Below are 22,020 nucleotides of genomic sequence, written 5' to 3'. Positions count from 1 at the left end.
CTATAAACATGGAAATATCTACACCGCCATCTGTATAAACATGGAAATATCTACACCGCTATCTGTATAAACTTGGAAATATCTACACCGCTATCTGTATAAACATGGAAATATCTACACTGCTATTTGTATAAACAAGGAAATATCTACACCGCTATCTGTATAAACATGGAAATAACTACACCGCTATTTGCATAAACAAGGAAATATCTACACCGTGATCTGTATAAACATGGAAATATCTACATCGACATCTCTATAACCATGGAAATATCTACACCCCTATGTGTATAAACATGGAAATATCCACACCGCTATCTCTATAAACATGGAAATAACCACACCGCGATCAGTATAAACGTGGAAATATCTACACCGCTATCTCTATAAACATGGAAATATCTCCACTGCTATCTGTACAAACATCGAAATATCTACACCCCCATCTGTATAAACATGGAAATACTCACAAAGTTATCTGTATAAACATGGAAATATCTACACCGCCATCTGTATAAACATTTAAATATCAACACAGCCATGTGTACATACTTGGAAATATCTACACCGCTCTATATAAACAAGGAAATAACTACACCGCTATCTGTATATACATGGAAATATCTACACCGCCATCTACATATCCATAGAAATATCTGCACTGCCATCTGTATAAACATGGAAATATCTACACGGTCATCTGTGTATAGATGGAAATATCAACACCGCAATCTGTACAAACATGGAAATATCTGCACCGCTATCTGTATAAACATGGAAATATCTACACCGTGGTCTGTATAAACATGGAAATATCTACACTGCTATCTGTATAAACATGGAAATATATACACCACTATCTCTATAAACATGGAAATATCTACACCGTGATCTGTATAAACATGGAAATATTTACACCGATATCTGTATAAACATGGAAATATCCACACCGCCATCTCTATAAACATGGAAATATCTACACCGCCATCTGTATGAACATGGAAATATCTACACCTCTATCTGTATAAACCTGGAAATATCTACACCGCTATCTGTATAAACATGGTAATATCTACAGCACCATCTATATAAACATGGAAATATCTACACCGCCATCTGTATAAACATGGAAATATCTACAATGCCATCTGTAGAAAGATGGAAATATCTACACTTCAATCTGTGTAAACATGGAAATACCTACACCAATATCTGTAAAAACATGGAAATATCTACACCGCTATCTCTATAAAGATGGAAATATCTACACCACGATCTGCATAAGCATGGAAATATCTACACCACGATCTGCATAAACATGGAAATATCTACACCGCTATCTGTAGAAACATGGAAATATCTACAGCACCATCTATATAAACATGGAAATATCTACACCGCCATCTGTATAAACATGGAAATACCTACAAGTCATCTGTATAAACATGGAAATATCTACACAGCCATCTGTATAAACATGGAAATATCTACACAGCCATCTGTTTATACATGGAAATATCTACACCGCTATCTGTATAAACATGGAAATAACTACACCGCTATTTGTATAAACAAGGAAATATCTACACCGTGATCTGTATAAACATGGAAATATCTACACCGCTATTTGCATAAACAAGGAAATATCTACACCGTGATCTGTATAAACATGGAAATATCTACAACGCCATCTCTATAAACATGGAATTATCTACACCCCTATCCGTATAAACATGGAAATATCCACACCGCTATCTCTATAAACATGGAAATAACTACACCACGATCAGTATAAACGTGGAAATATTTACACCGCGATCTGCATAAGCTGGGAAATATCTACACCGCGATCTGCATAAACATGGAAATATCTACACCGCTATCTTTAGAAACATGGAAATAACTACACAGCCGTCTGTATAAACATGGAAATATCTATACCACCATCTCTATAAATGTGGAAATGCCTACACCGCTTTCTCTGTCAACATGGTAATATCAACACTGCAATCTCTATAAACATGGAAATATCTACACCGCCATATCAATCAACATGAAAATATCTACACCGCCGTCTCCATAAATATGGAAATTACACCACGATCTGCATAAACATGGAAATATCTACACCACGATCTGTATAAACATGGAAATATCTACACCGCTATCTGTAGAAACATGGAAATATCTACACAGCTATCTCTATAAACATGGAACTATCTACACCGCCATCTGTATAAACATGGAAATACCTACAAGTCATCTGTATAAACATGGAAATATCTACACAGCCATCTGTATATACATGGAAATATCTACACCGCTATCTGTATAAACATGGAAATAACTACACCGCTATTTGTATAAATAAGGAAATCTCTACACCGTGATGTGTATAAACATGGAAATATCTACACTGCTATTTGTATAAACAAGGAAATATCTACACCGCTATCTGTATAAACATGGAAATAACTACACCGCTATTTGCGTAAACAAGGAAATATCTACACCGTGATCTGTATAAACATGGAAATATCTACAACGACATCTCTATAAACATGGAAATATCTACACTCCTATGTTTATAAACATGGAAATATCCACATCGCTATCTCTATAAACATGGAAATAACTACACCGTGATCAGTATAAAAATGGAAATATCTACACCACTATCTCTATAAACATGGAAATATCTCCACTGCTATCTCTATAAACATCGAAATATCTACACTGCCATCTGTATAAACATGGAAATACTTACAAAGTTATCTTTATAAACATGGAAATATCTACACGGTCATCTGTGTATAGATGGAAATATCAACACCGCCATCTGTACAAACATGGAAATATCTGCACCGCTATCTGTATAAGCATGGAAATATCTACACCGTGGTCTGTATAAACATGTAAATATCTATACGGCTATCTGTATAAACATGGAAATATATACACTGCTATCTCTATAAACATGGAAATATCTACACCGTGATCTGTATAAACATGGAAATATTTACACCGATATCTGTATAAACATGGAAATATCTACACTGCCATCTCTATGAACATGGAAATATCTACACCGCAATCTGTATAAACATGGAAATATCTACACCGCTATCTGTATAAACCTGGAAATATCTACACTGCTATCTGTATAAACATGGTAATATCTACACCACCATCTATATAAACATGGAAATATCTACACAGCCATCTGTATAAACATGGAAATATCTACAATGCCATCTGTAGAAAGATGGAAATATCTACACCGCGATCTGCATAAGCATGGAAATATCTACACCGCGATCTGCATAAACATGGAAATATCTACACCGCTATCTGCAGAAACATGGAAATATCTACACAGCTATCTCTGTAAACATGGAAATATCTACACCGCCAACTGTATAAACATGGAAATACCTACAAGTCATCTGTATAAACATGGAAATATCTGCACAGCCATCTGTATAAACATGGAAATATCTACACAGCCATCTGTGTATACATGGAAATATCTACACCGCTATCTGTATAAACATGGAAATAATTACACCGCTATTTGTATAAACAAGGAAATACCTACACCGTGATCTGTATAAACATGGAAATATCTACACTGCTATTTGTATAAACAAGGAAATATCTACACCGCTATCAGTATAAACATGGAAATAACTACACCGCTATTTGCATAAACGAGGAATTATCTACACCGTGATCTGTATAAACATGGAAATATCTGCAACGCCATCTCTATAAACCTGGAAATATCTACACCCCTATCTGTATAAACATGGAAATATCCACACCGCTATCTCTATAAACATGGAAATATCCACACCGCGATCTGTATAAACATGGAAATAACTACACCGCTATCTGTAGAAACATGGAAATATCTACACAGCTATCTCTATAAACATTGAAATATCTACACCGCCATCTGCATGAACATGGAAATACTTACAAAGTTATCTGTATAAACATGGAAATATTTACACCGCCATCTGTATAAACATGGAAATATCTACACAGCCATGTGTACATACATGGAAATATCTACACTGCTCTCTACATAAACATGGAAATAATTACACTGCTATCTGTATATACATGGAAATATCTACACCGCCAACTGCATATCCATAGAAATATCTGCGCCGCCATCTTTATAAACATGGAAATATCTACACGGTCATCTGTGTATAGATGGAAGTATCAACACCGCCATCTATACAAACATGGAAATATCTGCACCGCTATCTGTATAAACATGGAAATATCTACACCGTGGTCTGTATAAACATGGAAATATCTACACCGCTTTCTGTATAAACATGGAAATATATACGCTGCTATCTCTATAAACATGGAAATGTCTACACCGTGATCTGTATAAACATGGAAATATTTACACAGATATGTGTATAAACATGGAAATATCTACACCGCCATCTCTATAAACATGGAGATATCTATACCGCCATCTGTATAAACATGGAAATATCTACACCGCTATCTGTATAAACCTGGAAGTATCTACACCGCTATCTGTATAAACACGGTAATATCTACACCACCATCTATATAAACATGGAAATATCTACACCGCCATCTGTATAAACATGGAAATATCTACAATGCCATCTGTAGAAAGATGGAAATATGTACACTGCAATCTGTGTAAACATGGAAATACCTACACCAATATCTGTAAAAACATGGAAATATCTACACCGCTATCTGTAAAAAGATGGAAATATCTACACCGCGATCTGCATAAGCATGGAAATATCTACACCGCGGTCTGCATAAACATGGAAATATCTACACCGCTATCTGTAGAAACATGGAAATATCTACACCGCGATCTGCATAAACATGGAAATATCTACACCGCGATCTGTATAAACATGGAAATAACTACACCGCTATCTGTAGAAACATGGAAATATCTACACAGCTATCTCTATAAACATGGAAATATTTACACCGCCATCTGTATAAACATGGAAATACCTACAAGTCATCTGTATAAACATGGAAATATCTACACAGCCATCTGTATAAACATGGAAATATCTACACAGCCATCTGTATATACATGGAAATATCTACACCGCTACCTGTATAAACATGGAAATAACTACACCGCTATTTGTATAAACAAGGAAATCTCTACACCGTGATCTGTATAAACATGGAAATATCTACACTGGTATTTGTATAAACAAGGAAATATCTACACCGCTATCTGTATAAACATGGAAATAACTACACCGCTATTTGCATAAACATGGAAATATCTACACCGTGATCTGTATAAACATGGAAATATCTACAACGCCATCTCTATAAACATGGAAATATCTACACCCCTATCTGTATAAACATGGAAATATCCACACCGCTATCTCTATAAACATGGAATATCTCCACTGCTATCTATGTAAACGTCGAAATATCTACACCGCCATCTGTATAAACATTGAAATACATACAAAGTTATCTGTATAAACATGGAAATATCTACACCGCCATCTGTATAAACATGGAAATATCTACACAGCCATGTGTACATAAATGGAAATATCTACACTGCTCTCTATATAAACATGGAAATAACTACACCGCTATCTGTATATACATGGAAATATCTACACCGCCATCTACACATACATAGAAATATCTGCACCGCCACCTGTATAAAAATGGAAACATCTACACGGTCATCTGTGTATAGATGGAAATATCAACACCGCCATCTGTACAAACATGGAAATATCTGCACTGCTATCTGAATAAAGATGGAAATATCTACACCGTGGTCTGTATAAACATGGAAATATCTACACCGCTATCTGTATAAACATGGAAATATATACACCGCTATCTCTATAAACATGGAAATATCTATACCGTGATCTGTATAAACATGGAAATATTTACACCAATGTCTGTAAAAATATGGAAATATCTACACCGCTATCTGTATAAACCTGGAAATATCTACACCGCGATCTGCGTAAACATGGAAATATCTACACCGCGATCTGTATAAACATGGAAATATCAACACTGCTATCTGTAGAAACATGGAAATATCTACACCGCGATCTGCATAAACATGGAAATATCTACACCGCGATCTGCATAAACATTTAAATGTCTACACCGCGATCTCTATAAACATGTAAATATCTAAAACGCTATCTGTAGAAACATGGAAATATCTACACAGCTATCTCTATAAACATGGAAATATCTACACCGCCATCTGTATAAACCTGGAAATACTACAAGTCATCTGTATAAACATGGAAATATCTACACAGCCATCTGTATAAACATGGAAATATCTACACAGCCATCTGTATATACATGGAAATATCTACACCGCTACCTGTATAAACATGGAAATAACTACACCGCTATTTGTATAACCAAGGAAATATCTACACCGTGATCTGTATAAACATGGAAATATCTACACTGCTATTTGTATAAACAAGGAAATATCTACACCGCTATCTGTATAAACATGGAAATAACTGCACCGCTATTTGCATAAACAAGGAAATATCTACACCGTGATCTGTATAAACATGGAAATATCTATAACGCCATCTCTATAAACATGGGAATATCTACACCCCTATCTGTATAAACATGGAAATATCCACACCGCTATCTCTATAAACATGGAAATAACTACACAGAGATCAGTATAAACGTGGAAATATCTACACCGCTATCTCTATAAACATGGAAATATCTCCACTGCTATCTCTATAAACATCGAAATATCTACACCGCCATCTGTATAAACATGGAAATACTTACAAAGTTATCAGTATAAACATGGAAATATCTACACCGCCATCTGTATAAACATGGAAATATCTAGACAGCCATGTGTACATACATGGAAATATCTACACTGCTCTCTATATAAACATGGAAATAACTACACCGCTATCTGTATATACATGGAAATATCTACACCGCCATCTACATATCCATAGAAATATCTGCGCCGCCATCTGTATAAACATGGAAATATCTACACGGCCATCTGTGTATAGATGGAAATATCAACTCCGCCATCTGTACAAACATGGAAATATCTGCACCGCTATCTGTATAAACATGGAAACATCTACACCGTGGTCTGCATAAACATGGAAATATCTACACCGCCATCTGTATAAACATGTAAATATATACACAGCTATCTCTATAAACATGGAAATATCTACACCGTGATCTGTATAAACATGGAAATATTTACAACGATATCTGTATAAACATGGAAATATCTACACCGCCATCTCTATAAACATGGAAATATCTACACCGCCATCTGTATAAACATGGAAATATCTACACCGCTATCTGTATAAACCTGGAAATATCTACACCGCTATCTGTATAAACATGGTAATATCTACACCACCATCTAAATAAACATGGAAATATCTACACCGCCATCTGTATAAACATGGAAATATCTACAATGCCATCTGTAGAGATATGGAAATATATACACCGCAATCTGTGTAAACATGGAAATATCTACACCAATGTCTGTAAAAACATGGAAATATCTACACCGCTTTCTGTAGAAACATGGAAATATCTACACAGCTATCTCTATAAACATGGAAATATCTACACCGCCATCTCTATAAACATGGAAATACCTACAAGTCATCTGTATAAACATGGAAATATCTACACAGCCATCTGTATATACATGGAAATATCTACACAGCCATCTGTATATACAAGGAAATATCTACACCGCTACCTATATAAACATGGAAATAACTACACCGCTATTTGTATAACCAAGGAAATATCTACACCGTGATCTGTATAAACATGGAAATATCTACACTGCTATTTCTATAAACAAGGAAATATCTACACCGCTATCTGTATAAACATGGAAATATCCACACCGCTATCTCTATAAACATGGAAATAACTACACCACGATCAGTATAAACGTGGAAATATCTACACCGCTATCTCTATAAACATGGAAATATCTCCACTGCTATCTCTATAAACATCGAAATATCTACACTGCCATCTGTATAAACATGGAAATACTTACCAAGTTATCAGAATAAACATGGAAATATCTACACCGCTATCTGTATAAACATGATAAAATATACACCGCTATCTCTATAAACATGGAAATATCTACACCGTGATCTGTATAAACATGGAAATATTTACACCGATATCTGTATAAACATGGAAATATCTACACCGCCATCTCTATAAACATGGAAATACCTACACCGCCATCTGTATAAACATGGAAATATCTACAATGCCATCTGTAGAAAGATGGAAATATCTACACCGCAATCTGTGTAAACATGGAAATATCTACACAAATATCTGTAAAAACATGGAAATATCTACACCCCTATCTGTATAAACATGGATATATCTACCCCGCGATCTGCATAAACATGGAAATATCTACACCACGATCTCTATAAACATGGAAATATCTACACCGCTATCTGTAGAAACATGGAAATATCTACACTGCAATCTGCATAAACATGGAAATATCTACACCGCGATCTGTATAAACATGGAAATATCTACACCGCTATCTATAGAAACATGGAAATATCTACACAGCTATCTCTATAAACATGGAAATATATACACCGCCATCTTTATAAACATGGAAATATCTACAAGTCATCTGTATAAACATGGAAATATCTACACAGCCATCTGTATAAACATGGAAATATCTACACAGCCATCTGTATGTACATGGAAATATCTACACCGCTATCTGTATAAACATGGAAATAACTACACCGCTATTTGTATAAACAAGGAAATATCTACACCGTGATCTGTATAAACATGGAAATATCTACACTGCTATTTGTATAAACAAGGAAATATCTACACCGCTATCTGTATAAACATGGAAATAACTACACCGCTATTTGCATAAACAAGGAAATATCTACACCGTGATCTGCATAAACATGGAAATATCTACAACGCTATCTCTATAAACATGGAAATATCTACACCCCTATCTGTATAAACATGGAAATATACACACCGCTATCTCTGTAAACATGGAAATAACTACACCGCGATCAGTATAAACGTGGAAATATCTACACCGCTATCTCTATAAACATAGAAATATCTCCAATGCTATCTCTATAAACATCAAAATATCTACACTGCCATCTGTATAAACATTGAAATATCTACACAGCCATGTGTACATAAATGGAAATATCTACACTGCTCTCTATATAAACATGGAAATAACTCCATCGCTATCTGTATATACATGGAAATATCTACACCGCCAACAACATATCCATAGAAATATCTGCGCCGCCATCTGTATATACATGGAAATAGCTACACGGTCATCTGTGTATAGATGGAAGTGTCAACATCGCCATCTGTACAAACATGGAAATATCCGCACCGCTATCTGTATAAACATGGATATATCTACACCGTGGTCTGTATAAACATGGAAATATCTACACCGCTATCTGTATAAACATGGAAATATATACACCGCTATCTCTATAAACATGGAAATATCTACACCGCGATCTGTATAAACATGGAAATATTTACACCGATATGTGTATAAACATGGAAATATCTACACCGCCATCTCTATAAACATGGAGATATCTACACCGCCATCAGTATAAACATGGAAATATCTACACCGCTATCTGTATAAACCTGGAAATATCTGCACCGCTATCTGTATAAACATGGTAATATCTACACCACCATCTAAATAAACATGGAAATATCTACACCGCCATCTGTATAAACATGGAAATATCTACAATGCCATCTGTAGAAAGATGGAAATATCTGCACCGCAATCTGTGTAAACATGGAAATATCTACACCAATGTCTGTAAAAACATGGAAATATCTACACCGCTATCTGTATAAACATGGAAATATCTACACCGCGATCTGCATAAACATGGAAATATCTACACCGCGATCTGTATAAACATGGAAATATCTACACTGCTATCTGTAGAAACATGGAAATATCTACACCGCGATCTGCATAAACATGGAAATATCTACACCGCTATCTGTATAAACATTTAAATATCTACACCGCGATCTGTATAAACATGTAAATATCTAAAACGCTATCTGTAGAAACATGGAAATATCTACACAGCTATCTCTATAAACATGGAAATATCTACACCGCCATCTGTATAAACCTGGAAATACTACAAGTCATCTGTATAAACATGGAAATATCTACAAAGCCATCTGTATAAACATGGAAATATCTACACAGCCATCTGTATATACATGGAAATATCTACACCGCTATCTGTATAAACATGGAAATAACTACACCGCTATTTGTATAAACAAGGAAATGTCTACACCGTGATCTGTATAAACATGGAAATATCTACACTGCTATTTCTATAAACAAGGAAATATCTTCATGGCTATCTGTATAAACATGGAAATAACTACACCACTATTTGCATAAACAAGGAAATATCTACACCGTGATCTGTATAAACATGGAAATATCTACAACGCCATCTCTATAAACATGGAAATATCTACACCCCTATCTGTATAAACATGGAAATATCCACACGGCTATCTCTATAAACATGGAAATAACTACACCGTGATTAGTATAAACGTGGAAATATCTACACTGCTATATCTATAAACATGGAAATATCTACACTACTATCTCTATAAACATCGAAATATCTACACCGCCATCTGTATAAACATGGAAATATCTACACAGCCATGTGTACATACATGGAAGTATCTACACAGCTCTCTATATAAACTTGGAAAGAACTACACCGCTATCTGTATATACATGGAAATATCTACACAGCCATGTACATATCCATAGAAATATCTGCGCCGCCGTCTGTATAAACATGGAAATATCTACACGGTCATCTGTGTGTAGATGGAAATATCAACAACGCCATCTGTACAAACATGGAAATATCTACACCGCTATCTGTATAAACATGGAAATATCTACAATGCCATCTGTAGAAAGATGGAAATATCTACACCGCAATATGTGTAAACATGGAAATATCTACACCAATATCTGTAAAAACATGGAAATATCTACACCGCTATCTGTATAAACATGGAAATCTCTACACCGCGATCTGCATAAACATGGAAATATCTACACCGCGATCTGTATAAACATGGAAATGTCTACACAGCTATCTGTAGAAACATGCAAATATCTACACCGCGATCTGCATAAACATGGAAATATCTACACCGCGGTCTGTATAAACATGGAAATATCTACACCGCTATCTGTAGAAACATGGAAATATCTACACAGCTATCTCTATAAACATGGAAATATCTACACCGCCATCTCTATAAACATGGAAATACCTACAAGTCATCTGTACAAACATGGAAATATCTACAAAGCCATCAGTATAAACATGGAAATATCTACACAGCCATCTGTATATACATGGAAATATCTACACCGCCATCTGTATAAACATGGAAATAACTACACCGCCATTTGTATAAACAAGGAAATATCTACACTGTGATCTGTATAAACATGGAAATACCTACACTGCTATTTGTATAAAAAAGGAGATATCTACACCGCTATCTGTATAAACATGGAAATAACTACACTGCTATTTGCATAAACAAGGAAATATCTACACCGTGATCTTTATAAACATGGAAATCTTTACAACGCCATCTCTATAAACATGGAATATCTAAACCCCTATATGTATAAACATGGAAATATCCACACCACTATCTCTATAAACATGGAAATAACTACACCGCGATCAGTATAAACGAGGAAATATCTACAATGCTATCTCTATAAACATGGAAATATCTCCACTACTATCTCTATAAACATCGAAATATCTACACCGCCATCTGTATAAACATGGAAATACTGACAAAGTTATCTGTATAAACTTCGAAATATCTACACCGCCATCTATATAAACATGGAAATATCTACACAGCCATGTGTACATATATGGAAATATCTACACCGCTCTCTATATAAACATGGAAATAACTACACCGCTATCTGTATATACATGGAAATATCTACACCGCCATCTACATATCCATAGAAATATCTGCGCCGCCATCTGTATAAACATGGAAATATCTACACGGCCATCTGTGTATACATGGAAATATCAACACCGCCATATGTACAAACATGGAAATATCTGGACCGCTATCTGTACAAACATGGAAATATCTACACCGTGGTCTGTATAAACATGGAAATATCTACAATGCCATCTGTAGAAAGATGGAAATATCTACACCGCAATCTCTGTAAACATGGAAATATCTACACCAATATCTGTAAAACATGGAAATATCTAAACCGCTATCTGTGTAAAAATGGAAATATCTACACCGCGATCTGCATAAACATGGAAATATCTACACCGCGATTTGTATAAACATTGAAATATCTACACCGCTATCTGTAGAAACATGGAAATATCTACACCGCTATCTGTATAAACATGGAAATATCTACACCGCTATCTGTAGAAACATGGAAATATCTACACAGCTATCTCTATAAACATGGAAATATCTACACCGCCATCTGTATAAACATGGAAATACCTACAAGTCATCTGTATAAACATGGAAATATCTACACAGCCATCTGTATAAACATGGAAATATCTACACAGCTATCTGTATATACATGGAAATATCTAGACCGCTATCTGTATAAACATGGAAATAACTACACCGCTATTTGCATAAACAAGGAAATATCTACACCGTGATCCTACAACGCCATCTCTATAAACATGGAAATATCTACACCCCTATCTGTATAAACATGGAAATATCCACACCGCTATCTCTATAAACATGGAAATAACTACACCGCGATCAGTATAAACGTGGAAATATCTACACCGCTATCTGTATAAACATGGAAATATCTACACCGCGATCTGCATAAACATGGAAATATCTACACCGCGATCTTTATAAACCTGGAAATATCTACACCGCTATCTGAAGAATCATGGAAATATATACACCGCTATCTCTATAAACATGGAAATATCTACACCGTGATCTGTATAAACATGGAAATATTTACAACGATATCTCTATGAACATGGAAATATCTACACCGCCATCTCTATAAACATGGAAATATCTACACCACCATCTGTATAAACATGGAAATATCTACACCGCTATCTGTATAAACCTGGAAATATCTACACCGCTCTCTGTATAAACATGGTAATATCTACACCACCATCTATATAAACATGGAAATATCTACAGCGCCATCTGTATAAACATGGAAATATCTACAATACCATCTGTAGAAAGATGGAAATATCTACACCGCAATCTGTGTAAACATGGAAATATCTACACCAATATCTGTAAAAACATGTAAATATCTACACCGCTATCTGTATAAACATGGAAATATCTACACCGCGATCTGCATAAACATGGAAATTTCTACACCGCGATCTGTATAAACATGGAAATATCTACACCGCTATCTGTAGAAACATGGAAATATCTACACCGCGGTCTGCATAAACATGGAAATATCTACACCGCGATCTGTATAAACATGGAAATATCTACACCGCTATCTGTAGAAACATGGAAATGTCTACACATCTATGTCTATAAACATGGAAATATCTACACGGCCATCTGTATAAACATGGAAATACCTACAAGTCATCTGTATAAACATGGAAATATCTACACAGCCATCTGTATAAACATGGAAATATCTACACAGCCATGTGTACATACATGGAAATATCTACACCGCTCTCTATATAAACATGGAAATAACTACACCGCTATCTGTATATACATGGAAATATCTACACCGCCATCTACATATCCATAGAAATATCTGCGCCTCCATCTGTATAAACATGGAAATATCTACACGGTCATCTGTGTATAGATGGAAATATCAACACCGCCATCTGTACAAACATGGAAATATCTGCACCGCTATCTGTATAAACCTGGAAATATCTACACCAATATCTGTAAAAACATGGAAATATCTACACCGCTATCTGTATAAACATGGAAATATCTACACCGCGATCTGCATAAAAATGGAAATATCTACACCACGATCTGTATAAACATGGAAATAACTACCCCGCTATCTGTAGAAACATGGAAATATCTACACCGCGATCTGCATAAACATGGAAATATCTACACCGCGATCTGTATAAACATGGAAATATCTACACCGCTATCTGTAGAAACATGGAAATATCTACACAGCTATCTCTATAAACATGGAAATATCTACACCGCCATCTGTATAAACATGGAAATACCTACAAGTCATCTGTATAAACATGGAAATATCTACACAGCCATCTGTATAAACATGGAAATATCTACACAGCAATCTGTATATACATGGAAATATCTACACCGCTATCTGTATAAACATGGAAATAACCACACCGCTATTTGTAGAAACAAGGAAATATCTACACCGTGATCTGTATAAACATGGAAATATCTACACTGCTATTTCTATAAACAAGGAAATATCTACACCGCTATCTGTATAAACATGGAAATAACTACACCGCTATTTGCATAAACAAGGAAATATCTACACCGTGATCTGTTTAAACATGGAAATATCTACAACGCCATCTCTATAAACATGGAAATATCTAAACCCCTATCTGTATAAACATGGAAATATCCACACCGCTCTCTATATACATGGAAATAACTACACCGCGATCAGCATAAACGTGGAAATATCTACACCGCTATCTCTATAAACATGGAAATATCTCCACTGCTATCTCTATAAACATCGAAATATCTACACCGCCATCTGTATAAACATGGAAATACTGACAAAGTTATCTGTATAAACATGGAAATAACTCCACCGCCATCTGTATAAACATGGAAATATCTACACAGCCATATGTACATATATGGAAATATCTACACCGCTCTCTATATAAACATGGAAATAACTACACCGCTATCTGTATATACATGGAAATATCTACACCGCCATCTACATATCCATAGAAATATCAGCGCCGCCATCTGTATAAACATGGAAATATCTACACGGTCATCTGTGTATAGATGGAAATATCAACACCGCCATCTATACAAACATGGAAATATCTGCACCGCTATCTGTATAAACATGGAAATATCTACACCGTGGTCTGTATAAACATGGAAATATCTACACCGCTATCTGTATAAACATGGAAATATATACACCGCTATCTCTATAAACATGAAAATATCTACACCGTGATCTGTATAAACATGGAAATATTTACAACGATATCTGTATAAACATGGAAATATCTACACCACCATCTCTATAAACATGGAAATATCTACACCGCCAACTGTATAAACATGGAAATATCTACACCGCTATCTGTATAAACTTGGAAATATCTACACCGCTATCTGTATAAACATGGTAATATCTACACGACCATCTATATAAACATGGAAATATCTACACCGCCATCTGTATAAACATGGAAATATCTACAATGACATCTTTAGAAAGATCGAAATATCTACATCACAATCTGTGTAAACATAGAAATATCTACACCAATATCTGTAAAAACATGGAAATATCTACACCGCTATCTGTATAAACATGGAAATATCTACACCGCGATCTGCATAAACATGGAAATATCTACACCGCGATCTGTGTAAACATGGAAATATCTACACTGCTCTCTGTAGAAACCTGGAAATATCTACACCACGATCTGCATAAACATGGAAATTTCTACACCGCGGTCTGTATAAACATGGAAATATCTACACCGCTAACTGTAGAAACATGGAAATATCTACACCGCGGTCTGCATAAACATGGAAATATCTACACCGCGATCTGTATAAACATGGAAATATCTACACCGCTATCTGTAGAAACATGGAAATATCTACACATCTATCTCTATAAACATGGAAATATCTACACGGCCATCTGTATAAACATGGAAATACCTACAAGTCATCTGTATAAACATGGAAATATCTACACAGCCATCTGTATAAACATGGAAATATCTACACAGCCATGTGTACATACATGGAAATATCTACACCGCTCTCTATATAAACATGGAAATAACTACACCGCTATCTGTATATACATGGAAATATCTACACCGCCATCTACATATCCATAGAAATATCTGCGCCTCCATCTGTATAAACATGGAAATATCTACACGGTCATCTGTGTATAGATGGAAATATCAACACCGCCATCTGTACAAACATGGAAATATCTGCACCGCTTTCTGTATAAACCTGGAAATATCTACACCAATATCTGTAAAAACATGGAAATATCTACACCGCTATCTGTATAAACATGGAAATATCTGCACCGCGATCTGCATAAAAATGGAAATATCTACACCACGATATGTATAAACATGGAAATATCTACACCGCTATCTGTAGAAACATGGAAATATCTACACCGCGATCTGCATAAACATGGAAATATCTACACCGCGATCTCTATAAACATGGAAATATCTACACCGTGATCTGTATAAACATGGAAATAAATACAACGACATCTGTATGAACATGGAAATATCTACACCGCCATCTCTATAAACATGGAAATATCTACACCGCCATCAGTATAAACATGGAAATATCTACAATGCAATCTGTAGAAAGATGGAAATATCTACACGGCAATCTGTGTAAACATGGAAATATCTACACCAATATCTGTAAAAACATGGAAATATCTACACCGCTATCTGTATAAACATGGAAATATCTACACCGCGATCTGCATAAACATGGAAATATCTACACCGCGATCTGCATAAACATGGAAATATCTACACCGCTATCTGTAGAAACATGGAAATATCTACACCGCGATCTGTATAAACATGGAAATATCTACACCGCGATCTGTATAAACATGGAAGTATCTACACCGCTATCTGTAGAAACATGGAAATATCTACACAGCTATGTCTATAAACATGGAAATATCTACACCGCCATCTGTATAAACATGGAAATACCTACAAGTTATCTGTATAAACATGGAAATATCTACACAGCCATCTCTATAAACATGGAAATATCTACACAGCCATCTGTATATACATGGAAATATCTAGACCGCTATCTGTATAAACATGGAAATAACTACACCGCTATTTGCATAAACAAGGAAATATCTACACCGTGATCTGTATAAACATGGAAATATCTACAACGCCATCTCTCTAAACATGGAAATATCTACACCCCTATCTGTATAAACATGGAAATATCCACACCGCTATCTCTAAAAACATGGAAATAACTACACCGTGATCAGTAGTAACGTGGAAATATCTACACCGCTATCTCAATAAACATGGAAATATCTCCACTGCTATCTCTATAAACATCGAAATATCTACACCGCCATCTGTATAAACATGGAAATACTTACAAAGTTATCTGTATAAACATGGAAATATCTACACCGCCATCTGTATAAACATGGAAATATCTACACAGCCATGTGTACATATATGGAAATATCTACACCGCTCTCTATATAAACATGGAAATAACTACACCGATATCTGTATATACATGGAAATATCTACACCGCCATCTACATATCAATAGAAATATCTGCGCCGCCATCTGTATAAACATGGAAATATCTACACGGTCATCTGTGTATAGATGGAAATATCAACACCGCCATCTGTACAAACATGGAAATATCTTCACCGCTATCTGTATAAACATGGAAATATCTACACCGTGGTCTCTAAAAACATGGAAATATCTACACCGCTACCTGTATAAACATGGAAATATATACATCGATATCTGTATAAGCATGGAAATACCTACACCGTGATCTGTATAAACATGGAAATATTTACAACGATATCTGTATAAACAAGGAAATATCTACACCGCCATCTCAATAAACATGGAAATATCTACACCGCCATCTGTATAAACATGGAAATATCTACACCGCTATCTGTATAATCCTGGAAATATCTACACCGCAATCTGTATAAACATGATAATATCTACACGACCATCTATATAAACATTGAAATACCTACACCGCCATCTGTATAAACATGGAAATATCTACAATACCAACTTTAGAAAGATGGAAATATCTACACCGCAATCTGTGTAAACATGGATATATCTACACCAATATCTGTAAAAACATGGAAATATCTACACCGCTATCTGTAGAAACATGGAAATAACTACACCGCGATCTGCATAAACATGGAAATATCTACACCACGATCTGTATAAACATGGAAATATCTACACCGCTATCTGTAGAAACATGGAAATATCTACACCGCGATCTGCATAAACATGGATATATCTACACCGCGATCTGCATAAACATGGAAATATCTACACCGCTATCTGAAGAAACATGGAAATATCTACACAGCTATCTCTATAAACATGGAAATATCTACACCGCCCTCTGTATAAACATGGAAATACCTAGAAGTCATATGTATAAACGTGGAAATATCTACACAGCCATCTGTATAAACATGGAAATATCTACACAGCCATCTGTATATACATGGAAATATCTACACCGTTATCTGTATAAACATGGAAATAACTAGACCGCTATATGTAGAAACAAGGAAATATCTACACCGTGATCTGTATAAACATGGAAATATCTACACTGCTATTTGTATAAACAAGGAAATATCTACACCGCTATCTGTATAAACATGGAAATAACTACACCGATATTTGCATAAACAAGGAAATATCTACACCGTGATCTGTATAAACATGGAAATATCTACAACGCCATCTCTATAAAAATGGAAATATCTAAACCCCTATCTGTATAAACATGGAAATATCCACACCGCTCTCTATAAACATGGAAATAACTACACTGCGATCAGCATAAACGTGGAAATATCTACACCGCTATCTCTATAAACATGGAAATATCTCCACTGCTATCTCTATAAACATCGAAATAACTACACCGCCATCTGTATAAACATGGAAATACTGACAAAGTTATCTGTATAAACATGGAAATATCTACACCGCCCTCTGTATAAACATGGAAATATCTACACAGCCATGTGTACATATATGGAAGTATCTACACAGCTCTCTATATAAACATGGAAATAACTACACCGCTATCTGTATATACATGGAAATATCTACACCGCCATCTACATATCCATAGAAATATCTGCGCCGCCATCTGTATAAACATGGAAATATCTACACGGTCATCTGTGTATAGATGGAAATATCTACACCGCCATCTGTACAAACATGGAAATATCTGCACCGCTATCTGTATAAACATGGAAATATCCACACCGTGGTCTGTATAAACATGGAAATATCTACACCGCTATCTGCATAAACATGGAAATATATACACTGCTATCTCTATAAACATGGAATTATCTACACCATGATCTGTATAAACATGGAAATATTTACACCGATATCTGTATAAACATGGAAATATCTACACCGCCATCTCTATAAACATGGAAATATCTACACCGCCATCTGTATAAACATGGAAATATCTACACCGCTATCTGTATAAACTTGGAAATATCTACACCGCTATCTGTATAAACATGGTAATATCTACACCTCCATCTATATAAACATGGAAATATCTACACCGCAATCTGTATAAACATGGAAATATCTACAATGGATCTGTAGAAAGATGGAAATATCTACACCGCAATCTGTGTAAACATGGAAATATCTACACCAATATCTGTAAAAACATTTAAATATCTACACCGCTATCTGTATAAACATGGAAATACTTACACCGCTATCTGTATAAACTTGGAAATACCTACACCGCTATCTGTATAAACATGGTAATATCTACACCACCATCTATATAAACATGGAAATATCTACACCGACATCTGTATAAACATGGAAATATCTACAATGCCATCTGTAGAAAGATGGAAATATCTACACCGCTATCTGTATAAACATGGAAATATATACACCGCTATCTCTATAAACATGGAATTATCTACACCGTGATCTGTATAAACATGGAATTATCTACACCGTGATCTGTATAAACATGGAAATATTTACACCGATATCTGTACAAACATGGAAATATCTACACCGCCATCTCTATAAACATGGAAATATCTACACCGCCATCTGTATAAACATGGAAATATCTACACCGCTATCTGTATAAACTTGGAAATATCTACACCGCTATCTGTATAAACATGGAAATATCTACACTGCTATTTGTATAAACAAGGAAATATCTACACCGCTATCTGTATAAACATGGAAATAACTACACTGCTATTTGCATAAACAAGGAAATATCTACACCGTGATCTGTATAAACATGGAAATATCTACATCGACATCTCTATAACCATGGAAATATCTACACCCCTATGTGTATAAACATGGAAATATCCACACCGCTATCTCTATAAACATGGAAATAACCACACCGCGATCAGTATAAACGTGGAAATATCTACACCGCTATCTCTATAAACATGGAAATATCTCCACTGCTATCTGTACAAACATCGAAATATCTACACCCCCATCTGTATAAACATGGAAATACTCACAAAGTTATCTGTATAAACATGGAAATATCTACACCGCCATCTGTATAAACATTTAAATATCAACACAGCCATGTGTACATACTTGGAAATATCTACACCGCTCTATATAAACAAGGAAATAACTACACCGCTATCTGTATATACATGGAAATATCTACACCGCCATCTACATATCCATAGAAATATCTGCACCGCCATCTGTATAAACATGGAAATATCTACACGGTCATCTGTGTATAGATGGAAATATCAACACCGCAATCTGTACAAACATGGAAATATCTGCACCGCTATCTGTATAAACATGGAAATATCTACACCGTGGTCTGTATAAACATGGAAATATCTACACCGCTATCTGTATAAACATGGAAATATATACACCGCTATCTCTATAAACATGGAAATATCTACACCGTGATCTGTATAAACATGGAAATATTTACACCGATATCTGTATAAACATGGAAATATCCACACCGCCATCTCTATAAACATGGAAATATCTACACCGCCATCTTTATGAACATGGAAATATCTACACCGCTATCTGTATAAACCTGGAAATATCTACACCGCTATCTGTATAAACATGGTAATATCTACAGCACCATCTATATAAACATGGAAATATCTACACCGCCATCTGTATAAACATGGAAATATCTACAATGCCATCTGTAGAAAGATGGAAATATCTACACTTCAATCTGTGTAAACATGGAAATACCTACACCAATATCTGTAAAAACATGGAAATATCTACACCGCTATCTCTATAAAGATGGAAATATCTACACCGCGATCTGCATAAGCATGGAAATATCTACACCACGATCTGCATAAACATGGAAATATCTACACCGCTATCTGTAGAAACATGGAAATATCTACAGCACCATCTATATAAACATGGAAATATCTACACCGCCATCTGTATAAACATGGAAATACCTACAAGTCATCTGTATAAACATGGAAATATCTACACAGCCATCTGTATAAACATGGAAATATCTACACAGCCATCTGTTTATACATGGAAATATCTACACCGCAATCTGTATAAACATGGAAATAACTACACCGCTATTTGTATAAACAAGGAAATATCTACACCGTGATCTGTATAAACATGGAAATATCTACACCGCTATTTGCATAAACAAGGAAATATCTACAC

Source organism: Pan troglodytes, chromosome 21, assembly GCF_028858775.2.
Source record: "Pan troglodytes isolate AG18354 chromosome 21, NHGRI_mPanTro3-v2.0_pri, whole genome shotgun sequence".
Taxonomy (NCBI): domain Eukaryota; kingdom Metazoa; phylum Chordata; class Mammalia; order Primates; family Hominidae; genus Pan; species Pan troglodytes.
Note: the sequence above shows the minus strand (reverse complement) of the source record.